Source organism: Triturus cristatus, chromosome 4_1 (assembly GCF_964204655.1).
Source record: "Triturus cristatus chromosome 4_1, aTriCri1.1, whole genome shotgun sequence".
NCBI lineage: Eukaryota > Metazoa > Chordata > Amphibia > Caudata > Salamandridae > Triturus > Triturus cristatus.
The window spans coordinates 1,132,487,429-1,132,500,638 of NC_140585.1; the positions used below are offsets into that span (position 1 = coordinate 1,132,487,429).

General features: G+C 43.5%; 1 long non-coding RNA gene across 1 annotated transcript in view; it reads right to left on the minus strand.

The window, feature by feature from the left end:
* LOC146856148 (uncharacterized) overlaps positions 1–13,210 on the minus strand; it is a 260,681-nt gene that overhangs the window by 188,768 nt on the left and 58,703 nt on the right. The window lies entirely within an intron of this gene.

Here is a 13,210-nt window from a genome sequence, read left to right on the forward strand (position 1 = left end):
TCAGGGCGGCTAAACATTAACTTGATGTGAGAAGAAGAAATCTGTGCAAAGGCTGGGTCAGGTGAAGAGCCTGAAAAGCACACTTGAAAGGAGAACTGGTTCTGAAAGTACAGACAGTGAATACAAATCTCCTGTCTTATTTTGCAGTATTAAAGGGTAAATCAGCAAGCGCAAATGTTTTGATTCAAAAGCATATATGGGCAAGGAAGCGTTTGCTCCTGAGTGTAATAAGAGGAAGGCTGGGCAGCTAGAGTTGGTGTCTGCATGACAGACATAACAACAAAGTTGAAAGCAAATCTCTTGAGTATGATCATGTGCTGTATTGTTTGTATGCTGGTCCAGAATCATATAGAAACCCGCCTTCCTGCTTAGAGCCAAATCTGCAGGAGGAGCAAATGCTCTGGAGCACAGGACTGCATTGTGGTACCAGAGCAGATTGGGCTTCCAGAATTGGATGTCTGTAGAATTTGACCTGTATACCTCTGTCCTGGAAGGTTACAGTCTTTTAAACATTGGCTATTCACAGGAACAATGACAAATGTAGGTGAAGAGTGCCAAAGGCTGTTTGGGGAAGGGCTAAAAAAAATCAGTGTGCCATCTGTATTAAGACATATTTCCCAGAAGAAGCACTATAAGAAGCCATAGTGTGCAGGTGAATTGCAGCATGAACTAAGGCACATTGGTCAGAATAAATTAGATCTATGTGTGATTGTGTTGCCCAGAGGAGACTGGCCTCTGCATTTCTACACTCCCATTCAAAGATTGCCTTGGCAGGCCTACTGCATTAACATAGTAGCTGGCCACCTGCTCAGTATGTGATCCTAGCTTGTGACGGGACCACTTTCCATTCTCAGAAGAACTCTTCCGACAGCCATCAGAGACGTGCAGCAGCAGTACTGCAGAGGATGCATGTGGTAGTAAAGCACCCACAGAAAATGAGGAGATCCTCACAGAAGTGCCTCTTCACACAATTATCATCCAGGAAGCAGGAAGGAGTGGGCACATGGCTAAATGTCTCGGTAGTTGAACAAATAGGCAGGCGCAAAACTAGCGTTTATAAAACGTATTTTGATATTGACATGTGACAGATCATGAAAAACTTACAATATGAGTCATAATTAAACCATTGCCATAATCCCAGGGAAGAAGAACCTTGGCAGGGTGGAAGCCGGGATATAGCAAAAAGATTAGTTGTGGTAGCTGTCTAACATGTGTCTATTAATCCTTGCAGGTACACATTGAAGGCATTTTCTTTCTAGAATGTAAATATATGGACTGTGTAATCAGTGATTTTCTTTGTACATTTATATTAAAAAGTGTTTAAATGGTAAACCATTTGTTTTGCTAATTACATTTGAAAACAAAATTGACAACATTTACATTAACTAAGACTACAAGAAAAATTCGTATTTTATGATTTGTACTTTTCAGAAATGTTGGCCTATGTGATAACATTGTTTTTTATTATATAATAATGAAACGAAACAAGGTATATATTATTTTACAACTTAGGTGTTCTATTGTATTTGTGCAGTTACTTTTTTAAATGATTTATCTAGGTTATTTATTTATTTATTTTAAACTTTATTTTCTTTATTTGAGAAACAGAACAAGTCGTGGCTAGCATCATTACATAGATATACAAAGCAAACAGCAGAAACAAAATTCATGAGAATAAAGCGAAGAAAATACTAAAGCATTAAATCGAGTGCACAATCAATTATGAGTCCTAATGGGAAGAAACAGAGTAAAAAGCTCTACGAGCAAACAGTACATAGATGACCTAGATAAAATAGATGGCATGCAAAACTTCTCCATAGTCGGAATCACCGCTTAGACCATTCCTCTAAAGGGGCCCAAATCTTAGAGGCCAACTCCCGCCTCCTTCTCCCCCTTAATAGAAACACTGAGGACTCCAAGTTGTACAATGCTAACACCCTAGCTCTCCAATTCAAAAAAGTAGGGGTTTCTAAACTTAACCATTGGGATGTAATACAAAGCCGAATCATAGCCATCGCTACAAACAAGAAAGCGACGACATATCTAGATCTTCCGACCATCCCAGTGTCCTCACACCCCATTATGACCATCTCTGGGGAGATTACTACCGGTATATCAAGCACCGTATTTATAAAGATCTCCACTTCACGGAAGAAGTCCCCCAGATTTGGACACAAGTAAAACATATGTATAGCATCGGCCACTTGAAGCCCACACCTAGCGCAGCAATCGCCCTTCCGACCGCCCCACTTTGCAATCTTTGCCGGTGCATAATACAAATCGAACATTGCCATATAGCTTTGAGTCCGTAAGCTGCCGGAGACTAAGACATGGCTTGTTAATTCCAATGCAGGCCTTATATCCACCCCAGCCTTACCCAATTTCCCCTCCCACTTGATATTATGTGCGTCAAGATCATCCGGAAGGCCAGATAATAGATGTTGATAAACAGTACCAGTTCTAGCCCTCCTTTGAGCTAATTCAATTACAATGATCAAACATTGTGGGGGTGTCATGATGACATTTATCAATAAAGCTTCTAATTTGGAGATATTTGAAAAAATCCTGGGTGTTTACATGAAATTTTTCCCTTAAAAAAGAAAAAGAAGCCATTTGCCCACCCAAACATAAATCGCCTATATCATTCAACCCCAAAAGCTGTCATCTAAAAATGACCTGACCCTGGAAAATAGGGGGCTAGACGCCAACAGCATTAAAGGGCGTGTAGATATTAACCTTCGGAATAGCCCATTTGTAACAAATTTTCCGCCAGACCGAAAACAGAGCCCCAATAACTTTGAATCTTGTTTTTTTTTAAGTATCTAGGTTCCAATATCCTCATTAAAATACCCTTAGCCACCTTGCCCAAACCTATCTCATTTATAGAAGGTCTACTGGACAGTGGGACAACTGCCCTGTCTCCTACCAGCAGTGGGCCAAAGTGTTGCAGCATGGCTGACCAATAATATAGTAAAAAATTGGAGACCGCCCAGCCGCCTCGGTCCCTAGGAAGACACATTCACTTGACCGCCCTGCGTGACCGACGGTATCCCCAAAGAAACCTATAGCAGACCCTCTCAGCCCTGACCAAGCTCGCCTGTGGGAGCTCCAAAGAAATAGTTCTAAACAGGTACAAGAGCTTTGGGAGAACCAGCATTTTAAGTACATTTCAATGACCATGTAATGACAAATGCAAATGGTCTAGTCTTCCCAGCTTAGCATTAACGGATTTGACCACTAGAAGAATATTCAGATCAGGAATATTGGTTACTGCGGCAGAAATTTTGATGCCCAAATACACTGCTTCTGTGACAGCCGGGACGTCAGAGGGAGACATGGTGGCTGATTGAATAACCTGCGTTTTTGAGACATTTAACTTATACCCTGATAATAAGCCAAATTGTTCAGCAAGGATCTTTAGAGCTGGGAAGGCAGGCCCAGCATCGCTGGTTAAAACGACAATGTCGTCAGCATAATCCAGCATCTTGTACTCTGCACCACTAACCTTAACCGGCAGAATATTTAAGTTCCCTTCGATTTTGCTGAGAAATGTTTCAATGTACAGAGCAAAGAGCAAGGGCGAGCAGGGGCACCCTTGTCTGGTGCCCCTGCTCATGTTAAAAGGCTCTGACTCCTGCCCTGAAATGCGAATTGTTGCGGCTGGAGAGATATATAGTGACTGAATGGCCTGGACAAATTCGGTGTTAAAGCCCTTCCAGCGGAGCACTGCCCATAAAAACCCCCAGGAGACCCTGTTGAATGCCTTCTCGGCGTCCAACAGGATCACTCCGAGGGGAGACCCCGTAGCCTGATCCCAATCCAGTAGGGCAATGACCCGCTGAACATGGTCAGCCATATCCCTGCCCAGGATAAAGCCGTGCTGGTGCAGAGAGACTAGCGGGGTGATAACCTCCGCGAGTCTAGAAGATAACATTTTTAAATATATTTTGCTATCAGTATTTATAAGTGAGATCGGTCGATAAGATGACGGGTTTAGCTTGGATTTGTCTTTTTTCTTAAACAACATGATCGTAGTTTGCCGCCAGGAATCCGGTATGACACCCCCCTGTCCTGCCTGAAGACTGATAACATGTCCTGGCGGATCTCTAGAGAGAACGCCTTGTAAAATTCTAAAGGAATGGCATCTGGGCCAGCAGCCTTCCTGTTGGTCAGAGATTTTATTGCCAACTCAACCTCCTCCCAAGTAATTGGAGCAGAGAGAACCTCATTCTGCCCTGTTGTAACTTTAGGAGTGTCGATGTTCTGAAGATAGCCATCAGCCAAAAACTCACTCTGGAGTCGAACACTCTCTTCCTCGTAAAGCAAAGAATAGAACTTCTTAAAAACATCCATGACCCCCTCCTGTGTGTACTGAATAACACCCTGCTGATCCTGTGCTCTTATGATTCGATTTGACAAGCTTTTCTGTTGCAATCTCTTGGCAAGAATTCTGCCCGAATTTTCCCCAAAACTCGTACATCATCATACGATGTTGCACATACTTTGCGGCCAAGTCGTGACAAAAAAATTCCAATAATTTAGCCTTGGCTATGGCCACCGCCTGCTGACTCTGATCTATATTGAGGCCATCCTTAATGTTACGTGTTAGTGCCATTTCTGCCACCCGCAACTCCTCCACACGACCCTTAGTCTGTTCCTGTATAATCTTCCATCTGTGGAAATATGGATTTTTCTGGTCAGTTATGTCCCCTATCTTGGACCCCAACGGTTCTATGTGCATATTACAAGTACATGTATGTTCCCTCCAGTTCCAGTTATGAAGACGCAAATACATGTGCGTCCAACGTCAACATGCCCTCTGTCAGATCCGCCATGAATAGGCCGGATATTCCATTCCTAAATATGAAAGGCCACCGGCTTTATATGGTTCACTTGTGCCATTTTACAGTCCAGGCAAGTAGGCCCTGATTCTGTCATCAAAACTCTTCTTGCTTTCTCCCTCTGAAAGCTCCAGTCTGAGCCTGCATCTGTGACCATGAACTTTGTCTCATTCTCTGCGCGGCTCACGAAGCCTGACATCAGCCTATTCTCTGCCAAGAACTGTATTTCACCTTCGAATTATCTGCTTCCCCCTCAGCCGATGCATTCCTGCCTAGTAGTTTAAGTAAACATTCTTCCAGTTACCGAGCAAAAGGCCCGGCTTCTCTGCCCTTATGCAAGTAATTCATAGCCCTGTTACCATGGAATATTCCTACCCCCTCGCATTCAGTGTAGACACTTAGACGCTTGTACACGCACGCACAGTCAGTATAGAATAGATTCTGTCCGAGAGTCCTTCTTTCTTGGATAACATAGTTCTTTAAACATAGGATGTTAGATATGATTTGGGATTAGGTTGACTTGACCCCCCAGACTTTTTGTCTCCACATGTAGAGCTAAATGTCAAGTCCCCTTCACCCCCTAGTTACACGTCAATTACACGTCATACTGCTGCGCGCGCATCTAGGCCAAGTATTATCTTATAGATCCACCTATATATGACATCATAACCAATTATGTTCCTTTTTACTCTTTATTATACCCATTTCTGGTTACGCAGAACAACTCGTCATTTTCCTTATCAATTGTTACGCCTACTGCATTCGCTTCATTGTAATGTATGTACTATAAAAGTTACTTCTTGTCAATAAAGTATGTACTTCACTTCCTGAACCCCCGTGGTGATGGAACTTGGAGCAACCGATTATAATCGATCACTGGAATAAAGCCCATTCCGAAACTCTAATATCACGGATTCTGCCTCTCATTTTACTGAGCTATTTTATAATGTTTCTGTATCAAATTCAGTCCCGGTAAAGGAATTTTATTTACCACATGATGGCGCCCGAATAGGGACACTTTCTCATCTCACGCGCCGGCGGTGAGTTGCAGGCCCGGTCTCCTGCCACAGCTGGACGGACAATAACGCGTACCAGCAGGATTTCCTGTATCTCCCTCCGGTCAAGCGGGGGCGACTGAGACTGCGATCAACACCCAGACGAGGCGGTGAGAGGTGCGAAGTATCCCGACCAGAGCCTAGCTGAGAGAGCAAGATCCGAGGTATACAGAGACCCACTAGTTCGAAGTCAAGCCCAGTATCCGACGAGTCGAGTCGAGTCCAGTCCGGTTCAAGTTCAAGTTACCGAGGCCTTCCGTTTCCGAAGCTAACCGGTGAGTACCATTACTGGGGAGGCATTTCTGACGTGCACATAGGTTGTGCCGGTCAAGACGGGTTTGGGTACACAAATCCGGTCTGCACTGTTTTAGCAGTGTATCTGTACTGTTTAGCAGTATATCAAGTATTCCGAAGTATCTAGTTAGTGTCAAGAGTTATGCTTGGTGATTAGTTATGCAGACGATCATCATTGTTGTTTATTTTAAAGGTTAAAAATGTTTAATGTTTAATGTTTAATGTGTTAAACGTTCTGCATATTGTGGTATGAATGGTTGTTCATTATTGTGCTTTTGTATTAAGTGTGTTCAAGATTAAGTGTCAGATCAGTTGTCAATATGCCGCTCTTTTCGAAATTAAGACAGATCACTACTAGAAAAGGGGTTCTCGAAGAAGCCGTCCCTATTCCTCCTAGGGACACTCCAGGGCACTTCATGTATCACAAACATGGCTTAGACGCTATATTATTTCTTGATTTATGGGTAGACTATACCAAGGGATTACCAGAAAGTCAGAGGTGGCCCGCAGCAGGGACCTGGGATGCAGAGTGCATCATGAAAGTCGAGGAAGAGTTATGGAAAAGGAAAGTCAGACAGTCACAGAAGGACGCCGTTGAGTTATGGCGTAAAGAATCTCATAGACGTACAGAAAAAGCACGTAGACAGGAAGAAAGGAATAAAGAAAGTTCAAATAAAGTTCAAGAAAATCTATTAATTGAGGAAGGTATCCGAGTGAAATCAGAACAAGTAGACAGACAAAGAAATGCCCTTATGAATGGTATGTATCCCCTTCTGGCCGAAGGATTACCTAAGGCTACTCCAGAGATACCGAAAGACTTGCCACCCCCATTATTCCCAATCAAGGTACATCCTAAGGGGCATCCTAGAACCGCAGAAGATGTTTTTCTTTCCTCATATTTAGATGACGCAGCTCCCGAGTATGCTAATTCCGCCCCACATAGACCGCATATCAGGGAGGTCCTACGCCAAAATCCAGTACCCGTATCCCTACAGCAACAAATCGAGTCACAAGTTCCGGCAAGCACATCTGTTTCTGTATCTGTTCCTACAGCTACTTCTATAGCTGTGTCCACACCTATAGTTGCTGTGTCACGTTCAACGAATCCTTTCACACCCGACGCCCCAGATGGGGCCACGGGAGGTGCCACCAATATCTTTTCTACGCCACCTAGAATAAATAAACTTACTTTTCAAGAGTCAGCGCATTCACGTACACCCAAATTCGTAAGTGCCCGTGCACTTAAAGAGCTTCTCGTAGATTGTAGATATGACCCGGTGCCCGGTATAGAGGACGAAATGATCCTGGCATCATTGCGTATCAGACGAGCCGCAGTGTATTTAGCGAAGTTACCAGGAATGACTGCGCATCTAGACGAAATATACCATTTTGTCCAAACAGGGCGAGATCCAGAATGTATTAACAGAGCTATGGAATACCAGAAAGTAGAGATACAGGGGGAACTGTTACGTTTCCTCATAAACTGTGTGATCAGAAATGTAGACCGACCGGGGGTAGACCCGGAAGCAATGCAAATTCTTACCAGATGGAGTCAGAATATATCAGAAGGAAGACATGACAAGCAAAATTGTATAATAGCCATGTGCCGAAAGATCCGTAAAGAAATAGAACGCCTACACAAAGAGAGATTAGAGGCAGACGAGTTCGAACAAAGCGAGGAAGAAGGGTCAGGACTGCCCGCAGGACAGTCGGACACCATAGCCTATGTAGGTAGAGGAAGATCTTGTAATAGGAATCAGACTAGACGTCTTACTGACGCAATACATCCGATATGTCCAGATAATAACAGGAATTTTCAAATACCTATAATTAATATAAGGTCTAACGAGCATTCGTTCCAAACCGCCGACAAACTACTCCGAGAACGAAGGGGTTATCATTTTCTCGATTCTATGGACGAACAAGATTTAGCCAGGGCAGCTGTCCATTGGGTGGACAGTCCCGGAAAATATAGTGATGATACAGTAGTACGCACATTTTTGAATCTCACCCCAGATGAACAGAGGTTAGCTGGGATTTATATGATTCAACAACTCATTATACTATATCGGAGTCAGCATTCGGACCCTGGTCCCTTACCTGACATACTGACTGAATTGCTTATGAATAAATGGAGAGATCCAGGTACTAAATTAATTAAAGAAATTCTAGAATCAAGAAAGCAGTATATTCTTTTTGTATGCTCAGAGCAGGTCTCAGTGCCCGTCAAGGAAAGAACCACGTATCACGTGGATAGACAGAATCCGTTACGAGAAGTGCACCCAATAAAAGGCGAGGACAACGAGTTTAAGCGCGTATTTGTATATACGCCCATATCAAAAATAGAATTGTTACAAATGAAGAAAGTGGTACCCAGTCATGACAAAGATCCAGCGGGTTTTCACCGAGAAATTAAAGACATGTTACTCATGGGAGAGTATACCTATCCCGACATTATGACAATATTAAAGGTATTGATGCCTGCTGGCATTTATGAAAAACTCAAGGAAAAAGAGTGGGAGGTAGGAGACCAAAAGATAGAATGGTCAGTGTTAGAAGCGGAAGAAAAGGCCCGAACTGCAGGAGCAGGACTTGGGGATAAAACTAAAGCATTACCAGGTTTACTAGTACAGGTACTGCCACGTTTATTAACTACGAAAAAGGAAGATTGGGGAACGATTTCAGCCTGTAAGCAGAAGCAAGATGAAGACACTAGTGATTACTATGCCCGATTTGAAAAATGTTTTGGTATAAATAGTGGCATAAAAGCCAGTAGCGAATCATACCCGCATCTGTTTGTAACAAAATTAGTAGAAAATGCCCTGCCCCCAGTAAAGAATAGAGTATTAAAATTCGAGAGTACCTGGCAAGGTAACACTCCATCACAAATGTTACAAATGCTACAGTACCATCACAATAGAATTAGAGAGGAACAAGAACATGAACACAGACGCATGAAAGACACGAAAATGAAAATGCTAGTTTCCCAGACAGTTCCAGCGGAAGGACATAAAAAGGGTATGACACATTCCGATTCAGCAGGACCTGTAAAAGGGACATGCAATTATTGTAAAAAGCCAGGTCATTACGTACACGATTGTCCAGTTTTAAAACATAATATCGCCATAGGTAAAACACAAGAAAGATCACGGCCACTCAGACAAGATCAGAATGAACAAGGAGCTATGCAGCATGCCCAGGCCATGCCAGCCGCACAACAGCCAATACAGTTTGTGCCAGCTGCACCACCGTTGCCTGCTGCTGCCACACAGACAACAACACGACAAATGTATCAGACCGCACAGTATGAATATCCTGAGTACCAGCGTTACGCATGAACTAGCCTAGAGAGGGAAATTGACTTACCCCTTATCGAGATTCCTGTAGATCAAGAAGGACCTTATGTACATAGTGAATTATTAGGCCAAGATAGGAAGTTTTTACTCGATACAGGGGCAAGTCGAACAACTATAAAACGTAGTGAAGTTCCAGGGGCACCCCTCTCAGGCTCTCAGAATATTTCCCTTGGTTTTTCAGGAAAACCTATTGTTAATGAAGTATCACAGCCTCTTCCACTTACGATAGGACCTCTGACCCGAACTACAGATTTATTGCTTACTAAATCATGTCCAGAAAATCTGTTAGGAATTAAAACCCTGAAAGCTCTAGGAGCCATAATATGTTGTTCTCCGGAAGGTGTAAGGTTGTTTTTACGTGATTTTAAAGGTCACTATGTATCTAGAGACATGGATCCCCGACTACAGATTTTACCTACACATCTATGGGCACAAGGCCCTACTGATGTTGGTTGCATGAATATTACACCATATAGAGTCACATTAAAGGCAGGAGTGGTGCTACCACGAATGCGACAATACAAGTTACCACCAGATGCTGTAGTGGCTTTGCTACAAATCATTGACGAGCTCATTGCCCAAGGAGTAGTTGTGGAAACAGACTCCAATGTATGTAATTCACCGATAATTCCGATTCTTAAACGAACGGATCCAAAGGCCCCGCCAGTATATCGATTGGTTATTGATCTGCGCGAATTAAACAAGTGCATTGTGCCACAATTTCCTGTGGTCCCAGATATCTCGTCATTACTGACAGCCATTGATTCCGAAGCAACATTCTTTACTGTAATTGATCTCAAGAATGCCTTTTTCAGCGTCCCAATAGATCCGGAAAGCCAATATTTGTTCGGATTTAGTTTAAATGGACGTAGCTTTAAATTCTCACGCGCACCTCAAGGATTTACAGAAAGCCCCAGCATCTATAGCCAAGCACTGAAACGAGAACTCGATAGTATCCACATGCCAGTTAACACTGCCTTGCTTCAATATGTCGATGATCTGCTGATCACCGCCCGAAGCGAACCTGAATGTGAAAAAGCATCACTGACAGTTTTACAATTTCTAGCCGAAAAAGGGCACAAGGTGTCCCCTTCTAAGCTGCAATTCTGTGTCCAGCGAGTTGTTTATCTTGGACACTCGCTGTCCAAGGAGGGAAGGCAGCTTACGCCCGACCGCATTCAGTTAATAGCTAACATGCCTATACCCAAGACACAAAAGGAGGTACGAGCTTTCATAGGCCTCACTTCATATTGTAGGCAGTGGATCCCTCAGTATGCATTTCTAGCAAAACCACTGATTCAGTTAACCACACAGGAGGCAGCCACATCGACTGTTCTCCCTTGGACTCAAGAACATACACAAGCTTTTGAAAGCCTAAAGAAAGCTTTATGTCAAGCACCTGTTTTAGCAACACCATGTTACAGAAAACAGTTTACACTCTCTGTTACAGAACGCGAAGGTACTGCCTTGTCAGTACTCACACAGGAACAAGCAGGAGCACACAAACCATGTGCTTATTTTTCTAGTACATTAGATCCCGTAGCTCAGGCTTTGCCTGCATGCCTAAAATCAGTGGCAGCGACAGCTTTAGCAATCAGACAAAGCGATGCCATAGTGTTAGGACATCCATTGACAGTTCAAGTACCACACGCAGTAGAGGTTCTTGTAAATAGAACACAAACACAACACTTGACTATAGCGAGACTTACAGGGTACGAACTAACACTGTTTCATCCACATATAGAAATCCGACGCTGTAACACATTGAATCCTGCCACACTTTTGCCAGTAACCGGAACAGACCCACTAGCTCATGACTGTATTGAAGTTATTACTATAACGACAAAACCCAGACAAGACCTGACAGATGTTCCATTGTCCGATCCAGACCTGACGTTGTATGTAGATGGTTCATGTATGAGAACAAGTGCAGGAGAATTAGTGGCCGCTTACGCAGTCACAACAGATACTGAAGTCATTGAAACTAATCGTATAAATACTTTGTCAGCTCAAGCCGCAGAGCTCATCGCTCTGACACAAGCCTGTATTCAAGCCACGAATAAAAAAGTCAACATATACACTGATTCACGTTATGCATTCGGAGTTGTACACGACTTCGGCGTACTGTGGCGAGAGAGAGGTTATTTAACTTCCCACGGTGCCCACATTCAGAACGGACCCCTCATTCATGCCTTATTAGATGCAATACATCTACCCACTGCAATATCTATTATGAAATGTAAGGCTCATACAAAGGTTACTGATATCATTTCCCAAGGCAATGATCTAGCCGACAGAACAGCTAAACAGACGGCTCAAACTCAAACCCCCGACACCGACACATTGTATGACAGTTAAAGATCCTACCCTTGACGTAATTGACATACAGACACATGCTACACCAGACGAAATAAGGAAATGGACTGAATCAGGAGGGATTCAAACGGACCAAGGATGGATGATGAAGGAAAAGTCTGTATGGTTCCTTCCTGATTCAATGGTCCAAATTATAATTAACACTATACATAGTCCAGCACATCTAGGAGAAAAAGCTATGCTAGACAGCATTCAACACATTTGGTTCAATAAATATTTACGAGCAGCAGCCAAACAAAAGGTCCGTACCTGTATGATCTGTTGCCAGTTTAACCCAGGAAAAAGCGTTCCCGTAGAACAGGGTGGATTTCATCCTCCTAATAATCCTTTTGAAGTACTCCAGATGGACTATATCCAGATGGAACGATGTCGAGGATTCAAATATGTTCTCGTAGTTGTCTGCGCTCTGTCCCGTTGGACAGAGGCGTACCCGGTTTCAGATTACACTGCCCCGACTACTGCCAAACAGTTGGTTCGAGAATTCTTCCCACGATACGGTTTACCACGTGTTGTCTACTCAGATAACGGCCAGCCGTTCTCATCCGAATTAATGAAACATGTTTCACTTCTGTTAGGATATCAGTGGAAATTCCACTGTGTCCGACACCCCGAGGCAGCAGGTCTCGTAGAAAGACATAACCAGATCCTGAAAATCAGATTGTCCAAAATATGCAGAGAGAAAGGTGTCGACTGGATAGTAGCGTTACCAGTTGCACTCTTTTACATGAGAATGGTAGCACACTCTCGAACAGGGCTATCCCCGTATGAGGTGATCTTCGGTAGACCACCAAATATGTGGGGGACGCCCGTACCACGCAAAATAACTGATATTGACTGTAATATGCTGACAGACTACTTGGCTTCCTTGATGTCTGCACTACAATCTTGTCGTTCACAGGTAGCTGCAGCCTTTCCCGACCACACCGAGGTGAAACCCCATGACGTGGTTCCGGGGGACCTGGTCTTTGTGAGGAATTTCGACCGAAAGACTCAGCTGGAGCCCAGGTGGAAAGCACCCAAGTTGGTCCTGCTGACCACAAGGACAGCCGTGAAGATCGAGGGCCGCAAGGGCTGGATTCATTCAAGTCATATCAAGAAATTTCATGGACTATCCTCGGATATAGACATTGTGCCCTGCACTCCCTCACAGACTGATTCAAAACTTCCTTTGGTTGAAAAGACTGAAACCGAACTTTACAAACTAAAGCTTAGGCCCAACAAGTCGAGCAATTTGATTGTTTAAGTCCTCTCCAAGGTGAAGCGGTTGAATTGTCTCTGACATGTATCC